The following is an 18,472-nucleotide window of genomic DNA, read 5'->3' as shown; positions in this document are numbered from 1 at the left end:
GCTTCACAATTTTACTTCTTAATCAAAGCTAACTCTTCTATGTGATTAAATTTTGATTTCTTTACCAGAATATTTGCAACAGCTGGAGCCCAGCAGGAACAGGGGGGGCACGGCCCGACCCCCCCAGCGCCTCACCTCCTCCTCCTCCCCTGGGCTCCCTCACGGCCCCTCGCCCCGTGCAAAGGGAGCGCAAACGCAGCCCGGAGGGCAAAGAGGACGGACGGCCAGCGTTTATTCAGTCGGTCGCGTGCCTATCGAGTCCCGCCAGCGAGTCTGCTCCGGGGCTCGGGGCGGCCCCCCGGCGCTCCCCCTGCCCCTCAGACACCTCTGATAGCATATTTCCATACATTCTGTATGGCCCGTCTAAATATTGGGATGGTTTTAATATTTTGTACCAGCTGTGGAAACTGGTTTGCTGCTAGGTGACTGCAAAAGTGAGATTTGGTAAATAATTATTAGAAATCTTATACTAACACTACCATTGAAACAATAGACAAAAGTATAGCCAAGCAATCGACTAGCAGAGGTAGGTACTCCTAAGTTTTGCAGTTCTTTGCTCTTATGACTAGATGTTCCTGTACGCTAGACGAGAACAATGCTGAAACCGACCACACGTGATTGAAACTGCGTTAAGCTTCAAGATCAAAGAACAAGGACAAGAATAAAGACTTCAAGGACAGCCAGCAAGAACTTCAAATGGGTCGGTGGTCGCAAAAGCGGCCCTTCGACTCAAACGGATCCTTCATTGCGCGTGATCGGATGTAGGCAGTACTATGATAATCGGTTGCCATCGTTTTTACGTATATGTATTCTAATCTGATTAACATGCAATTACTTATTCTATATAACCTGTTTGTGCTAAAGCTGTGGCATGCACGCTAGGTGGAACTATCCCCCGTGCATCCAGCGCTGCAATGAAGAATGCCTGCTTTCTAAAACTCCAAAACGAGTCTTAGGGAGTTTCTTCGACCGGCTTTTCAGTATCAGAGGTACAAGGGAGGAAAGAAAAAGAAAAAGAAAAAAAAAAAGAAAAAAGAAAAAAACCAGGCAGCGGTGTGGGAAAGAGAGGGGACCAGGGGAGGGGCAGGGAGGGACCAGAACGCAGAAGAGGGGAGTCAGGGCCCCGAGGGCCCGGGGCTCACCACATCTCTTGTTCTTGGCGCTGCCAGGAGAATTTCCCAGTTCAGGCGCTTCTTTCTGCTCCTCTCCCGCTCCCCTCCTCTTCTGTAACTCCGGCGGCACGGCCGTCCTCCCCCTAGGAGAACACGCGTCTCATAGGTCTTGCAAGACGAGGCTTCCTAGGCACGGAGCCTCGCTCGCTCGCACGCTACGTGGCCGTACCGCACCGTCGGTGCTGCATACGGACCCTGCGGACTACAAAGAGGGATCCTTCCACACGCGGAGAGGCAGGCTCTCTCTTGCCTGCAGCGGGAGGCAGCTGCCGGCCGGCCGGCCGGCCGGCCTTCCATTTCTTCTTCTCTACCTTTCTGTGGCCTCTCCAGCTTCAGCCGCAGCAGCTCCTGCCCGCAGCCGGTAAGCGCCCCGCCTGTCCCTTCGTGCTCCCGCGCCGCGAGGAGAGGGAGGCCGGGGAGCGACAGCCCGTGCCAGCTTTCCTTGCCGGCAGCGTTTCCTTACCGGGAGGAAGCAACGAGCGCGGCGGCACCTCCCGCCGGTGCCGCATTGCCGTTACCGTCGGACGGCACGTGCAGGACCGGGGCAGCCCCGCGCACTCGCAGCCTCCGAGCTGCAGTACCGAACATTGGTCGCGGGGTGGCAGCGGCGAGCGCTTGGCGCAACGCGCCAGCGCGCATGCGCGGCACGCCAGCCGCAGTACCGAACTCTGTTCAATAGGTGGCGGAAGAGAGCGCAGGAGAAACGCGCCGCTACCGCGCATGCGCGGCTCCCGAGCTGCTGTACCGCGTTTTGGTTGCCAGGCAACAGCAGGAGGGCGGCAAGAGCCGCCACCGCGCATGCGCGGCTCCCGACCGCCAGGGCCGCGTTTTGGTTGCCAGGCAACGGCAGGAGCGCCGTAAACCGCGCAGCCGCGCATGCGCGGTGGCCGAGGCGTCGTGTCGCGCTCTGGTTGCCAGGCAACAGCGGCGAGCGCCGTAAAAGGCGCACCGCGCATGCGCGGTTGCCGAGCTGCCGTAACGCGCCCCGGTTGCTGGGCAACGGCAGGAGCGCCGTAAACCGCGCAGCCGCGCATGCGCGGTGGCCGAGGCGTCGTGTCGCGCTCTGGTTGCCAGGCAACAGCGGCGAGCGCCGTAAAAGGCGCAACGCGCATGCGCGGTTGCCGGGCTGCCGTAACGCGCTCCGGCTGCTGGGCAACGCCAGGAGCGCCCCCGCGCATGCGCGGTTGCCGCGACGCCGTGTCGGAGCTCCGGCGACTCGGGGAGGCGCCCGCTGGCCGCGCCTGGGGGGTGCCCGCCTCCGCCCCCTCTTCCCTTCTATCGGCTCTCGGGAAACTGACCGGCGCTGCCCTGGCCCGGCTCGCCTCCGGCGGACCGGGAGCCTGCCGCCGCGGCGGCCGCTTCGCAGCTTCCCGTCCCGCCAGCCCCGGCCGGCCAGGAGGCACCCCTCGCCACCGCCCCCGCCGGAGCGGGTCGCTCGCCTCACCCGCGGTCCCGGCGCTCGCCCGCTGCCGCCGAGACCCGCGCCCTGCGCGCCGCCACGGTGCTCCCGGACGGCGCGCCGGAGGGGTCAGGGCCGGCGCGCGAACGCCGGGCCGCAGTACCACACTTTGCCCACAAGGCGGCAGCACCCGAGGCGGCGGCGCTGCTGCGCACCTGTGCGACGCCGGCGCTGCTGTTCCGCGCTTTGCGCGCTGAGCGCCCGCCCACACCGCGCACGTGGGGCGGCACCGGCGTTTCCTTACCGGGAGGAAGCAACGAGCGCGGCGGCACTCTCCCCCCGTGCCGCACTGCCGTTACCGTTGGACCACGGGTGCCGTTACAGGGGCACCACCGCGCCTTTGCAGCCTCCGAGCTGTAGGACCCCATTTTGGTCGCCGGGCAGCAGCATCCCCACAACGATCCTCTTCGGAGTATCGGCTGCACGAGGGATGACTGACAGCTCAGCCCAGCAGAGACCAGACACAGGCGGCAACTACTTACTGGGGGCACAGGGCTTACGTTGCCCTGCCCTTTCCCCACTCGCAGCCCGGGCAGTCATCTTCAGCGCCTCCGTTCCAAAAAGCACCCGAGTGCCTGGAGCGTTTACAGCAGTCAAGTGCAAAGAACAGACAAGTCGGGTGGTCGCTTCTGCCCCTGCCCCCCCACCCCATTATCTAGAGAGGAGAAGCAGCACAGGGAGCCTGCAAACGGCAGGGGGGAGCGGGGGGTGGTCCCCTGGACCAAGCCCCCAGGGACCGCTGTATCCCTCTGCATGTGGCATCAGGGTTGCGGGAGTGACAGCAGCCAGTCAACAGATGCTGGCGACAGATTTTAAAAACAAAAAATAACGCCTGGTTCAGCTGACAGCCTGAAGGCAGGCCACAAGAGACCCAAAGCTGCTCTGTGCCAGAGGGGCAGCTCTGTTCAGCAGGAAACGCCGCGTCCCAGCGCACCAGATGCCAGCGGCCCACCTGCAAGCGAGCGATACCCTGGCGACCCTGGGGCTCAGTTGGGGTGGGCGCACCTTTCCTCACCTCCGTGCCGTCAGAACTCTGCTCTCCCAGTCCTGCGCGCACGCAAGGCTTCTTGTGCGGGGCTTGTCTCTTATCGAAGAGACGCTGCACGGTGTTACTTACTTACCGCCCCGCCCTCCGGCGTGCAAAGGAATCAGCCGTGAAGCAGGGATAGCAAAGAGGCCTGTCGGGATATTAGTAGTCCTCAGCAGATGACCGTAGAGCCCTCGAGGCTCCATCTTTGCTCCCTACAGGAGCGTGGCTCCGCACTCCTTGCCGCTCCCGCCAGCAAGCGACGCAATTGCCCTTTGCTGCCTGCAACACGCAGTACCTGCACGGCCCCAGTACTGCCGCTTACAGAGCGAGAGGCGCTCGCTATAAAGCGGCAATGAAGAACAAGGACGGCCCGTCAAGATGGCAGGACGAACATAGAGAGCCTCCAGCATTAGCCAGGCAGGGCTTGCAACTCACCTCGTGTCGTGGTTTAACGCCAGCCAGCAACAAAGCCCCACGCGACCGCTCACTCGCTCCACCGCCCCCAGTGGGACGGGGAGACAAGCGGAAGGGCGAAAGTGAGAAAACTCGTGGCTTGAAACGAAAACAGTCTAATCATTAAAAAGAAACAACAACAACAACAACTTGCAAGGAAAAGAAGAAGAAAAAATGACAGAGAATGGGGTGCAGGCAGCATGCCAGGGGTCTGGAGCCTGACGGGTGGTGGTGGGGGGGGGTGGAATATAGAGGAGGGAAAGGAAGCGGGGGGGGGCAGGAGATAGGAGAGCAGGGGACGCGGGGGGAAACAACTCGCGTGGGTTAAAAACTCGCATGGGTGAAGGGGGCGGGCTGGAGCAGCAGGGGGCATATGGGGGAGAAACACAAGCGGGGGAGAGGGTAGGTGAGGGTACAAAGGTGCATGGGGGGGACACGGGTGGGGATGACCTTACCCCAGGGAGTCCACCCAGGATGATCCACAGCAGGTAACTCGCCTGGGATAACCCGCAACAGAGCATCCACACCAGATCATCCACACTGGGAGGACCCCCGGCAACACCCCTCAAACTGCCTGTGCTTCACCCCCAATCTTCCCCAAACTGGGGAGTTTTCTGCTTTTTCAAAATACTCAGTTTGGGGTGTGTTTCAGTGCTTTTCCACAACATAAAAAGGGGTGATCTTTTGGTTGCGGTTTTGTGCATGAAAATGGGGTGGGTTTTTTGCTTTCCAGCTGCACCAATCCAGGCGGATTTGGCTTTCCCAGGAGTCCCAAATTTGTTTGGTTTTTTCCGTTGCAGACCCAGAATCAGGGGGTTTGGGGTTGTCCTGGTTTCGGCTGGAATAAAGTTCATTTTCTTCTGACTAGCTGGTACAGGGCCATTTTGGATTTAGAATGAGAACAATGTTGACAACACACCGATGCTGTAGTTGTTGCTAAGCAGCGTTTAGACTAAGTCAGGGACCTTCCAGCTTCTCATACCGCCCTGCCAGCAGAGGCTGGGGGTGCACAAGAAGAGTCGCTGAGCTAAAGGAGGATGCCAGGTGAACAGGTCAGCTCGAAATACACCACCTCCTTTACAAGTTAAGAGCGATTGGAACACTTAAAATCAGCACTTAGGCTAATCGATACCATTTTGAACACCTTCTTAGCATACAAGTAAACGCTCTCGCCGGTGTTGGAAAACGTCTCCTCCCTTCCTTACGGCACTGCTGCAGGGAGATAACCCTGGGAGGCTGCGGGACGAGGTCGTACACAATCAGAATCTACGCTTATGGATCCACCGCAACAGCTACAGCCCTTGCGCTGCTGCTGCTGCTGCTGCTTTGCATCTTGCTCGTTTGGTGAATAAAGCTGAAAGCGAAGTGGAAAACTTCAAAGAGCAAAATGAAAAATAAAGAATAAATCTCAATCATTCACTTTACACTAAAAAGGTGCGCCCATGTTTATATACATCCAATAAAAATACTTTTATAGTATAAGTATTTGATTTTCCTTTTCCATTACCTTAACTTGCACAGCTCTGAATTCATACCATTAAATTCTCTCTCTCCAAAGTACACAGTTTTAATGGGACTAGGGGTTTTTGTGCGTGTTGCATAACGCGGAGGGACACCTGGCCAGCTGAGCTGCCCAAGAGAGGTGCTACTGAACTGCCAGGGACACGCACCATTGAAAGCCAGACAGAAAGAAAGTACTTCAGAGCACTCCGTCAAAACATCAGGAAAAAAAAAAAACCCATAACATTCAGTTGCCTCTCTTTTTAAACATTTAGACAAATACCTAACTGCTTACATACACCTAACAAATCATATACTACAGCTATTTGGCAGTTACAGTTTAAACAATGCAAGTCAATTTGTAAAATCCCCACTGCTGCAATACCTCAGACTACCAAAAAGGACTGGTGGGTTTCCTAATGCTTTTGGCAGTACTGAAGCATGCAGAGCAACACGTTTTCATGTTATCTCGACTGCTACAACTGAGAAACCAAAGACCAGCGATGCCATCAACTTCAGGAAGATGGGCTGTGCTTGGGTCTTTGGAAGGAAATTGACTTTTTTTTTTTTTCCCCTCTTTTTTTAAAGAGAGTGAAAAGTCTTGTTACTGATGACTTCTACTGTCAAGTCGATCACCTCTGAAGATCCACTCTGATGGGAAGTTCATAAAACAAAATTTCTTTGAGAGAGAAAGACTTCCATTTTGGAAAATCTCTTTCCAACTGAAGTCACAATTACACACTGTAGGTTAAAGGAAAAAATACATTACTGAAGCAGTAACTCATCAAAACCACCTCAGGCCTCACTGTCACTAGTTACAAGGCTGCTAATGCTTCCTGGGAAAGCCTGGAAAACACACAGATGCGACGCCCATTTGTCCTGTTTTGCCCGCGTCTCTTCTTTGACCTTGACTGCTTTTAGTACAGATGCTAATTATCTCCGTAACGTTTTTGAGTACTACTATAAGATATTTAAAAAAAAAAAAAATCATTGACTGTAAAAGCATAAAGGTTTTATCATGAAAACAAAGTCTGTTTCTTCTGAACAGCTGAACTCTTACGAACAGTTTCTTCCCTCTTTTAGTACAAAATTAGCTTCACAGTATCATTTACTAGCAAGCACACAGAAACAGAAGATTATGCTTTCAGGAAGAGAAAATAAACTGAGGGAAGTAAACTTTGTATAGGTGTAACATGCTCCAGAACAGAACTTATTTTTAGTATTTGTGTTAAAATATTTCATGTAAAAAAAAGTAGAAGGAGAGCTGGCACACTCTCAACGTTAAAGTCCGTACCGCAAGTACCTTTGCAAAAACGCAGACACACATCGTAGGCGTACCTTGTACTTGCAGGCCACTACGGAATCTTTCCGTCTGTCTCGTACCGTCACGGCAGAAGAAAGGGCAACCACGGCAAAACGGTGCCAGCTGACATCCAGCTGAGAGAAGAAAAAAAAACATTAGCACAAAGCTGGGTAGGAACCCAAAGCTGCCTTTTTTTTTTTTTTTGTGAAGGTTTGTGAAGACAGTACGACTGAGCGGAGGAAAAACTATTTTTGCGTCATCTTCGGTACGGTTGTTGACACGGGCCACTAGAGCTTTTGCATTTTTCAGACAACTGTGCTTTTTTTTTTTTTTCCTTTCTTTTTTGACTCACTGGCAACTTTACTTTCACTAGAACTCACTTTCCTAGATACACGCAGGTGACACACATGGAGACCTACCTACATTTTCTCAAGCCTTAGTACAGCCGAGGCTTCATCACCCTATACGTCCCAAGTTGAGTATTTTTGCTAAAGAGCACAGCAACACATCTGTCCTTGTGAACTGCCTCGTTGCAAAAAAGGAATCATTATTTCCAGGCCGTTGCTCCAAACGGGCAAGATCTTTTAAAACCGCAGTTGTGCCACCAAACCCGCTCAGGGTCCCTCCTAGCTTTTGACCGCCCTGAGATTTAACAGGCACACGCTCCATTCCATCTTCCAACAGCAAAAATACGTTAACGCTCTCGGACCCAGAGCGCAACCCTACGGATGTCCACGCACGCACCCTGCCGTTTTGATGAGGAGCCACCGAGCACCCCTGCGAGCACAGCTGCACGCGCCAGATCGGTTTCCCCTACGCCGCGAGTTACCGGTTCCGGTGAACGTAGTTTCTGACGCTTTAAACCCAAAACCGTATCTCGACGCTTCGCCACAGTAGAAACGACCCATCGCCAGAACGCTACAAACACGCAGTAACACCAATTGCAAACCCACAGCAGGAACAGCTCCAGAAATATTTAGACCAGGAACAAGGGAGAAAAATAAAACAGCTTCATCTCACGCACAGGGGAGCGGCAGGCAGAGAAAAGGGTCGGCATTCTGAGCCCTTACAGAAAACGGGCATTCTCCTTCCATTCCTCAGCCCGTCCGTGAAGGTCTAAATACTGCAACACTACTACGGCAACGTCGAGAGCAGGGAACAGCAGCCCTGCCGCTGGACTTGCCACTGACCCATGCTATTTCCGTAGCAGGACGCGTACGCAGAGGGACACGTCTTGCCACACACAGCCCTGAACTTCCTGAAAATTTACGTTTACCAAAAAAAGCCATTTGGAACATATTGCCAAACAACATTCGGCAAGAAAGCTTTGATGCGTTTGACACACGCAAGTTTTTGGTCACTTGCTATTTGCTTCCTGTTGCTGCTGCTGTTCTTCCTTCAGAAATTCTACTCGTAGCCCAGTTATTCACTACTGGTTCAAGCATTTGCCTCCCTGGTATTACCAGCACATTCACAGAGGCAAATAACTTACTTGCTCTTCTACAATTATCCAAACGACAATTACAGCCACGAAAGAGAAGGAGAGGTCAGGCAGCAGAAGAGCTCTGCAGGCTGGCACCAGTCAATATTGCACTCTCGAAGAACAAACAACAACAAAACAAAACCGTGACCCTGTATCCTTCTTTTTTTTTTTTTCCCCCCTTCTTCTTTCAGAGCTCATCCCTGCCTCAGCATTTTGTCTTGTCAGAGCATGAAGCGCAGGTGATCCGTACCCTGACGGCTTTTGCATGTGATGAATGCCTGTTCAGAAATAGTCCAGATCTGCAAGACTGGTGTCATTTCTATGGTTTTAATCATCATAACTCACATTTTATTTACTCACGCATTTGTGAGGAAACTAATTAACTTTCAGACACTGCCTCTGCTTTTTTTTGAGGGGTGGGGGTGGAAATGTGTTAGAGACTGAAAAACATTACGATTCAGAGCTCCCAACCATGAGGGAGTGGTGGAGAAATCAATGAAAGCAAAGACCAACAGCAGCAACATCAACTGAAAGTTGGCCTTCATTCCGATCACGTACTTAAGCGACTCTCCTTGCAAGTCTATGCCTCGGTCCTAGGAATGACTAGTCCCTTTTTGGAAGGACAAACTTTTTCACTTAAAAGTCCTAGACTGAAGACTCCGCTGAACGGAATGGGGATTGTGCCACGGGACAACATGCCATCAACACTCTTAATGGGGAAGGGAAAAAAAAAAACCAAATAAAAATCAAGTACCAGTTCCCATCATGTTTCACTCATTACATTTCTACTGGCATCTAGGTGCTCAAAAATGAACTACAGGGACACCACATATTCCTAAGAATTCAGTTATACATAAAAAAGTAAAAGGCTATTTCCAGCTTGCCCATAAAATCAGTATGAACAGAGAGAAGAGAAACACTCGACCCCCTAAAGAAGCTAACAGGCAGCTCTGAATTTACCAGACAGGAAATTTCATTCTTTCACCTGAAACAAAAACACATCAAGAGACCAGTTCAGGAACAGGGCACGATCTGTTAACAGCAATTTTTCCATCAGCTTTTCGGCACTAGCAGCAAATTTGCCTTCTCTGTGGGTTTAACGTGGAGCATCTGTAGTGCCCTCGAACTCGCAAGTGTTTCTCTCCGCTCCCGCAGCCCGATACGTGCGATTACCTGAGCAGCAAGCGGAATTAACCACGCAGGATTTTCTTCGTGTGACGCGGAAGGTGACGCTGGGAGAAGAGGAGACAAAGAAATGAACCTGCTTGTCACACCCAGCCAATGGTGAAAAGACAGGGGAGGATTCTGCCGGAAGGGCTCTGCACCCCAGGAGCTCCCGCCAGCCGGTTTCTCTCCCCTTTGCCCGGTACCGAGGGGACGACGACACCTCGCCCGTGCCCCCTCGCGGGGAGGGGGGGCTGCCCCAGGTGAGCCGGGGGACCCCCACCTCGCTTCTGCCCGCGGGAACGGACCGGGAGAGACACTCCACGCAGAGAGAGGAGCGTGGCGTGGATTGCATGCCCGAGGGAAGAGGCCGGGCTCCCCGCTGGCAGAAGGACAACTCACCTCCCTGCTGCTCGGAGCTGCTTGCTGCGGACAGCCCTGCCTGCGCCCGGCCGCTCTTCCGCCGTGCTGGGAGCGCAGGCCGGCCGACGGACGCTCCAGCGAAAAGACGCTCCAGCTAATCGCGCCCCCTGCTCGTTACAGCCGCAGGTACTTTTGCCTCTGGCTAATGCACGCTCCAGACAGCGGACACCCCGCCTCGTTCCAGCTCCCGCTTGCTACAGTTCTGGCTCGTTGAAGCCCCAGCTCCGCACTGAAGCTCCGGCTGATTTCAGCTGCTTCTCCTTACAAGCTCCAGCTACGTGCAACGGTCTGGGCTTTCCATAAGGTTGCATATCAACTGCTGTCAGAACTGGAGCATTAGGATTAAACATCAGAGTTACACGCCAAGTAAATATTCGTTAAGTTTGGGCGATTAATTACTTAATAACTATTCCGAGCACCGCAGAAAGAAGAGCTGGACTCAAAGAGGGCACGTGGGGTCTGAAAAGCGCCTTTCCCCCCCACAGACCATCGCAGATGTTGAGCTCGGCCTGCTGCGTGCCGGCCTCCCGAACTTCGGCGTCCGACACAACCAGACCCCCATCTACGGGGAGGGACCACGCACCCTGCCCGCCCCCCGCTTCCCCCCGCAGCCCCCAACACCCTCCCACCCACCTGCAAAACCAGCCAAGCCGGCTCCCGCTTTTGGCCCCCACACCAGCTGACTCGGGGCCCATTTGGGAGCCAAAAAAACCCGGCTGCTGAGCCTGTTCTCAAGGCCCAAACACGCAGGGCCGGACTTCTGTTTCTGGGCCCAAAGCCGCGCAGCTCGGTCTGTTTCCGAGCCCCCAAATCAGCCACGCGAGCCTGTTGTCAAGCCCCAGGAACAGAAAACTTGTTCTCCACTTCTGACCCTGCAGTGCCCACGGGCGACGCCGAGCGTAGCCACCCCACAGGCCTGCACCCCCGGGGCCCCACACGCAGTTTCGGGGAGTGCTCGGGACCTGCAGAGGGCCCGGCCCCACGCCTCTGCAGGGCAGCCCCAGCACAGGCAGGGCATCGCTTCTCGATTGCCGTTTCAGGCTTTATTTCCCCGCCATCACCGGCACGGCCAGGCCCCCCACCCCAAACCTCCCAGCCGAAGCACCCCCGCGGGTAGCCGGGCCCAGCCACCCGGAAAACAAGAAAACCAAAGAGGGAACAACAAGACAGAGACCGTGGGGAAAGGCAAGGGGAAGGACACAGAAACAGAGAGAGCGCGGGAGGGATAGGGAGCAGGACAGAGAGATGGAGCAAGAAAGGAAAAAAGGACGGGAGGCAGAACCAAGGGAAAGAGAGACAAGGACGGGGAGCAGGACAAAGGGACGGAAGAGGAACAAAAATTAGCGACGGGCTGCAGGACAGAGATGAAGGGATTAAATAGACACAGGGAGCATGACAGAAGGACAGAGAGGAGACAGACAAAAGGGACAAAGAGCAGGCCAGCATCGGAGGGGGAAAAAACCAACTGCGATGGGCAGTGGGAGAGAGATATGGAAAAAAGAAAAAAATACTGAGGAACAGAAAAAAGAAAGCAGCGACAGCTAGCTGGACGGGAGACACAGTTAGAAAGGGCGGGAGAGGGAACGGGGCAGAGAAAGACAGACAGAAAAGGTAGCACAAGAAAGCAAGGCAGAGGGACAGCAAGGCGGGGCGGGGGGGGAAGGGACGGGACAGGGGTCTGGACAGAGATGGAGAAATAAGCAGCAGGGACAGAGGAAAAGTGACAGAAAGAGGGACAGGGAACATGGCAGAGAAGGAAAAATGAGGACAGCGGCAGGACGGAGATCAAAAACTGGGACGGTCCTCAGGACAGAGAGGAATACGAATACAAGCAGGGAGCGGGACAAAGGGATACAGCGAGAAACGACGGGACAGGAAGCAAGACAGAGCGACAGACAAGAACGATGACAACGAGAGAGAGAGAGACACTGACAGAGACAGAGACCGTGAGAAGCACAGGGGGTTGGGGAATTTAGAAAGAGAGGTATCAGGAGCCCTGCAGAGAGAGGGAGGGTGAATAAAAAAGGGGCAGGAAGCAGCACAAAGGGTCACAGAGAGTAAGAGATGAACAGGAAGGAGGACGGGGACAGTGAGATCCAGAATGACAAAAATAAACAGCAACAGCGAGCAAGACAAAGGGATAGAGAGAGAAACAGAAAGTAGGAAGAAGAGAGATAGGAAGGCAGGGACACAGAGCAGCACATACAGGCGCAGAGAGGAGAAGAACGCCAGGGAACAGGGTAGAGAAATTGGGAGGCGGGGGAAGAGGCAGATGCAGGTCAGAACAAGGAGATGGAAAAGGAAAAAACAGCGACTGACTGCAGGACAAAGACGGGGGGCTGGGGGCGGGGGGGGAGAGGGAGCAGGACAAGAACGCAGAGAGAAAAAGAAAGGGGGGCAGTCGAATGAAAGAGAGAGAGAAAGGGGGAGAGGAAGAGGGAGCAGGACAAGAGAATAGACAGAAGAGGAGAGGTACAGGGAAGCAAAATAAAAATAAAAAACAAAACAAAACAAAAAAAACCCCAAACGTCACAGCAGCACGAGAAAGCTAGGGGGCCAGGAGAGGGGGAGGGAGGGTCCGGGACGCACAAGAGGAGCGACAGGGCCCCGAGGGCCCAGGACTCACCACAGCTCTCGCTCTTGGAGCTGCCAGGAGACCTTGCCAGCTCAGAATCTTCCTTCTCCTTCTCTCCTGTAACTCCAGTCGCTTGGCTGTCCTCCACATAACGGAACACGCGAGCGCCTCGCAGCTCTTACGAGATGAGGCCCCCTAGACACGTAGCCTCGCTCGCTCGCTCACTACGTGGCCGTACCGCGCTGCTGGTCATGCATACAGACCCTGGCGGTCTGACCTGCTGTGGACTACGAGGAGGGATCCTCCCACACCCAGAGAGGCAGGCTCTCTCTTGCCTGCAGCAGGAGGCAGCTGCCGGCCGGCCTTCCGTTTCTTCTTCTCGACCTTTCTGTGGCCTCTCCAGCTTCAGCAGCTCCCGTCCACAGCCAGCAAGCGCTCCGCCTGTCCCTCTGTGCTCCCGCGCCGCGAGGAGAGGGAGGCCAGGCAGAGACAGCCCACGCGAGCCTGAGGCTGCTGCAGTCAACGGCATCCCCGGGGACGAGCGGACAACCGCACTCACAGCGTGGCCTCTGGGAGAGGGAAAGAGGCAGCAGTGACCGTTATTACCGTAGCTCGACCCCGGCCGGAGCCCCTCCTTCTGCAGGGGCTTCCGCAGACGCCGCTCGTTCCCCGCGCCGCTGCTAACGGCACCCACGTTCAGGGAGACTCGAGAACATCGGAGGGCCAGCTTGCTGCCCTCACGACAGGGCTCGGGGGCTGCCTGCGGCTACAGCACAGGCTTCATGGGAGGGGCTGGAGCTGGGGGCAGCCGCACGGGCCGAGCGGCGCCGGGGGAAGGCGCCGGGGGAAGGCGCCGGGGGAGCTCCGGCAACTCGGGGAGGCGCCCGCTGGCCGCGCCTGGGGGGTGCCCGCCTCCATCCCCTCTTCCCTTCTATCGGCTCTCGGGGAACTGCCCGGCGCTGCCCTGGCCCGGCTCGCCTCCGGCGGACCGGGAGCCTGCCGCAGCGGCCGCTTCGCAGCTTCCCGTCCCGCCAGCCCCGGGCGGCCGGCGGGCGGGAGGCACCCCCCCGCCACCGCCACCGCCCCGGCCCCCCGCCGGGGGGGATCGCTCGCCTCACCCGCGGTCTCGGCGCTCGCCCGCCGCCGCCACGCTGCTCCCGGACACCGCGCATGCGCCGGAGGGGCCGGAGCCGGCGACCGAACGCCGGGCTGCCCCACGCGCAGGACAGCGCATGCGCCCGGGAGGCGCGTCCGCACGGCTGGTCGGGGAGCGGGCGCGGCGGGAAGCCCGCGGAAAACCACGCGAAACCGGCAACGCTCCCGAGTCTGACCTGGTCGGACTCCGGGGGCCGCGGCGGCAGCGAGGACTACGCCGCGCCCGAGAGCCGCGCTGCTGCCCGGCCGCCGAGTCCGCGAAAACTACAGCTCCCGGCATGCCCCGGGAGGCAGCCTGCCCTGCTGCCTGACCCCGAGGGGACGCCGCTTCCGTTTCCGCCCACCCCCACGCCGGCGCAGCCGCAGTCCCCGCCGAGCCCCCAGCGCCGGTCCGTGCGGCCCCCCCTCCCGCCCGGCTCCAGCTTCGGGCAGCGCCCGCCGCCGCCGCCCCGGCACGGCGCGGGCCCCCCCCGCCCGGCTCCAGCTTCGGGCAGCGCCCGCCGCCGCCGCCCCGGCACGGCGCGGCCCCCCCCCGCCCGGCTCCAGCTTCGGGCAGCGCCCGCCGCCGCCGCCCCGGCACGGCGCGGGCCCCCCCCGCCCGGCTCCAGCTTCGGGCAGCGCCCGCCGCCGCCGCCCCGGCACGGCGCGGGCCCCCCCCGCCCGGCTCCAGCTTCGGGCAGCGCCCGCCGCCGCCGCCCCGGCACGGCGCGGCCCCCCCCCGCCCGGCTCCAGCTTCGGGCAGCGCCCGCCGCCGCCGCCCCGGCACGGCGCGGCCCCCCCCCGCCCGGCTCCAGCTTCGGGCAGCGCCCGCCGCCGCCGCCCCGGCACGGCGCGGCCCCCCCCCGCCCGGCTCCAGCTTCGGGCAGCGCCCGCCGCCGCCGCCGCCCCGGCACGGCGCGGCCCCCCCCCGCCCGGCTCCAGCTTCGGGCAGCGCCCGCCGCCGCCGCCCTGGCACGGCGCGGCCCCCCCCCCCGCCCGGCTCCAGCTTCGGGCAGCGCCCGCCGCCGCCGCCCCGGCACGGCGCGGCCCCGCCGCCGCTCCGTGCGTGCGACACGGACCCAGCCGTCCTCCTCGGGGCTTTCCCCGGGACCCGCCGGGCGACTGCGCAGCCCCGCCACGGGGCCCGGTGAGCACCCCCCCCACGCGCACGTGCTCCCAGCCGCCCTGTGAGCCGCCCCCCCCCCCCGCGCGCACGTGCTCCCAGCCCCCCTGTGAGCCCCCAGCTCCCCCCCCGCCCCCGGCCTCGGCACAGGCGGCCCCCACCTCCCCCGGGCCACCCCCGCCTCCGACGTTCGCGGTCCGAGGGGCGCCCGGCCCCGCTCACCTTCTCCCGAGGGGCAGCCGCAGCCCGGCCACCGCTCCGCTCCTGCCTGGGCTCCCACCGGCCCCGCCCCGGCCCCTCCCCCGGCAGCCCCCCCTTTCCAGGGAGGGGCCGTCCCCATCAGCCTCACTGCCCGCACCTGCGGCTCCTCCAGCCCCGGCCCGCAGCTGGGGGACCGAAATCCGGAACAAAACTCCTCACCACCCATGGGAAGTTAAGCAGCAGGCACTTCCTTGATGGAATGAAAGATGTCAAGAGTCATCTCATTTGGAAGAGGTGTTAACCGGGGTCAAAATACAGATTTGAATACCCATCTTAGTTTAGTTCTAAGACTTGGCGATTGCCAGGTATCATCTTTTCCATTGACCCAGGTCCACCAGCGAGGCCACAAGGGAGATTTCTTCCAGAGAGAGGATAGAGTTATTAAGTCTAAAGTCCACGATTTGCTTTTCTCCTTCATGAAAAGATGAGTGGATCATATATCATCACTAGTCACCCAAACAGTTAACCCTGAACTTTTCACCTGTCCTTTAATACAGTCAACTCCAAGCTAAATTTTTTCCGTCATTAAGAGGGGACCAAAGATCATGTAAAATATTATTATACTTTCTACAAATACATCCCCATCTTAGAGCTTTAGCTACTAGAGAAAGTCTTTGGAGTTTGGGGTCAGAGGAGCTGCAAGTATAAACTTTCATACAGCTCTGTTTAGGATGTGTGATTTTTCTCTGGTTGTCTAAAGCAGTCTAAATTTCCATAGACGGTCCCGACTCTGGGTGGTTCTAACAAGGATCCTGGAACTCCAGGAAATTCTAAACAGCGTTTTATATTTCAAATATGATGCCAAGTTCCTTTTTGCACTTGTCTCTACGGTTTTTGGCAACTGACAGCCCCAAGGGGTGCCTGCACAAGTTTCTCCCGAAGGGCGATTAAATTAATTCTTTTGTCCACGAGGTGGGTGGTTTGGTAATGTTATAATTCACAACGCTCTAACTCCTTCTTTCAAATGTTAAAAAAATAATTGCCTTTTAAATCCATCCCATTTAATTTGCTAAAATGATTCTCATTGTTCTGCATCTGTTCTCAAGTTTTGGTTAAATTCAATGTCAATATTCTCCACGGAACTAGATTTTCATCTGACTTTGGAATCGGAAGGCAGGCTGTTACTGAGGTTCAATTTTGTGTCTTTATCAAACTTTGAATCAATTACAAAACTAGATTTTTTTTTTTTTTAATCCAAATTACAAAAACGGTTAACATCAAGATTAATAGCTCAAACAATAATTGTTTCATTTTGTTTATCTCATGTTTAGAACCCCTCAAAAAAACCCACACAAACCCTAAAAACACACAAAAAGATTACTGCCCTCGACAATATTCCTAATAGCAACCCCAATAGTATAAACTTTACACAACTGTTTTCCCAAATAGATAATGTGAAACTTACTTAGAGATTTTCAGTTTTAAAGGGCCAGTTTCTTTAGACTTCCAATTTCTTGTTGGTGCTTTCTTTATTCTTGAATAATGAAGCCAAGGTTCTTCTCCCAGACCTTTACTGCTATAAGGGTTGTTAAAATGACTCGATACGGTCCTTTCCACTTCTCCGTGATTTTATATATATTCAATCTAATCTCCCGGTCGGAAGGGATGCGCTGCTACGTCCAATTCTAAGGGTCCAGCTGTGGAGACATACTGACAAAGTTCCTGAAAAGAATTACGTAAAGAAATCATAACACCTTTTAAAAACCTATCTCCAAAGGCACTCAAGATACTCAGAACATAGGACTCTTGATATGGTCTTTCGTACAATATTTCATAGTGACTTCAATTTTCTTTCTCTTCTGGCTATACTCTGATTCTTAATAGAGCCATGGGTAATGCTTTAACCCATGTGAGGAGTGAGGTTTCCTGACAAATTTTACTCGACTGTTGCTTAAGGGTATAGTTCGTTCTCTCTCTCTCTCTCTTTTTTTTTTTTTTTTTTTTTCCCCCACTTGCTTGTGGTCTATGTGGGGTGTGATAGTCTCAATCTATAGATAATACTTTGCTCAACTTGTCTCCTAATCTTTGCTATAAAATGAGGGCCATTGTCAGATGACATTCTTACAGGCACCCCACATTTTGGTATTATCTCTTTGAGCAAGACTTTGACTACTTCCCTTGCTTTCTCGGTGCGACAAGGGAAAGCCTCGGGCCACCCAGTAAAGATATCAACTAAAACTAGGATAGATCCTTCTTTTCAAGGCAATTCTATAAAATCAATTTGCTAATATTCTCCTAAAAAAATTTCCTTCTTTAATAATCCCAAAGATGATCTTATTACTGATTCGGGGATAATTTTATATATAAATTTCACATCCGCTTATAATTGTTTAAGCAATCTTTGTCATATTTCACTTTCTGTTCCCCAGTATACTTTGTGATGTTCAGCTCGGGCAGCTTCTCTTATTATTGTGGGTGGGACTATTATTTGACCTGTCGGTGTTACAGCCTATCCTGTTTCATTTTGTTAGCCTGCAATCTAATAATTATTTCTTCATCTTTTTCATTATACTTTGGAGCTTCTTTAGGCAACTTTATACTTTTCTCTGGAACTAGTGCTAGGATGCCTTTTTCTGCAGCCTCTTTAGCAGCTTTATCGGCCAGTCGGTTACCTGCGTTCGGACCGGTCTTACCTAACTGATGTGCTTTACAGTGCATTATCGTGACTGCTGTTGGTTTTTGAATGGTTTCTAACAATCCCGGTATTTGTTCTGCGTGCTGAATGGTGGTTCCTTGTGCAGGTAACAGTCCTCTTTCTCTCCGCATCGCTCCATGTGCGCGTACTGCTCCAAAAGCATACTTTGAGTCTGTCCAAGTGTTGACTCGCTTTCCTTGACTTAGTTCCAGAGCTCGAATAAGAGCTATCAATTCAGCCTTTTGGGCAGATATCGTCGAAGGCAAAGCTGGCAACGCAATTACCTCCTCAGTAGTTATCGTCTATCTTGATAAACGTTTTCCTTCACAGATGGAACCGCTTCCGTCGGCATATAGTTCCCAATCCGTTTCTTCTAGCGGCACATCTCAGAGATCCAGTCGGCTGGAGTAAACTCTTTCGATTGTCTGCAAGCAGTCATGTTCCAGTTCTCCTTTAACTTGAGCAGTTGTTGAAAACGCGACAGGGTTAACGGTGGTAGTAGCTTTTAGGTAAACGTCATCTTGTTCCAGCAACACCACTTGGCATTTCAGCATCCTGCTAGGGGATACCCAATGCCCCCCTTTCTGTTTTAGCACAACAGTTATCATATGGGAAACGTACAGTAATCCTTTGTCCTCAGGTTAAACTTACGAACTTCCTGGATCAGTAGCACAGTTGCAGCGACGGCTCTCGGACGACCGGAGCATCCCAGACTCACATTATCTGATCGCTTCGAGAAGTAGGCCACAGCTCGCCC

At 55.1% G+C, this 18,472-nt stretch overlaps 1 long non-coding RNA gene across 2 annotated transcripts; it reads right to left on the bottom strand.

Annotated features, from left to right (window-relative positions):
- Positions 1-4,214: 4,214 nt before the first annotated feature.
- LOC142028144 (uncharacterized) lies at positions 4,215-16,096 on the bottom strand. 2 transcript variants are annotated; one of them, XR_012649428.1, is made up of 3 exons: positions 15,042-16,096; positions 6,953-7,051; positions 4,215-5,468 (listed from the first exon to the last, which is right to left on the bottom strand). It is a non-coding gene; the product is annotated as an uncharacterized LOC142028144 (long non-coding RNA). The 2 variants fall into 2 exon arrangements; XR_012649427.1 differs by lacking the exon at positions 15,042-16,096 and adding an exon at positions 12,614-13,135.
- Positions 16,097-18,472: the final 2,376 nt, after the last annotated feature.

The sequence above is a fragment of the Buteo buteo genome, unplaced genomic scaffold (assembly GCF_964188355.1).
Source record: "Buteo buteo unplaced genomic scaffold, bButBut1.hap1.1 HAP1_SCAFFOLD_165, whole genome shotgun sequence".
Classification (NCBI taxonomy): Eukaryota; Metazoa; Chordata; class Aves; order Accipitriformes; family Accipitridae; genus Buteo; species Buteo buteo.
The sequence above is the reverse complement of the archived record's forward strand: the minus strand, read 5'-3'. Positions and strand labels throughout refer to the sequence as shown.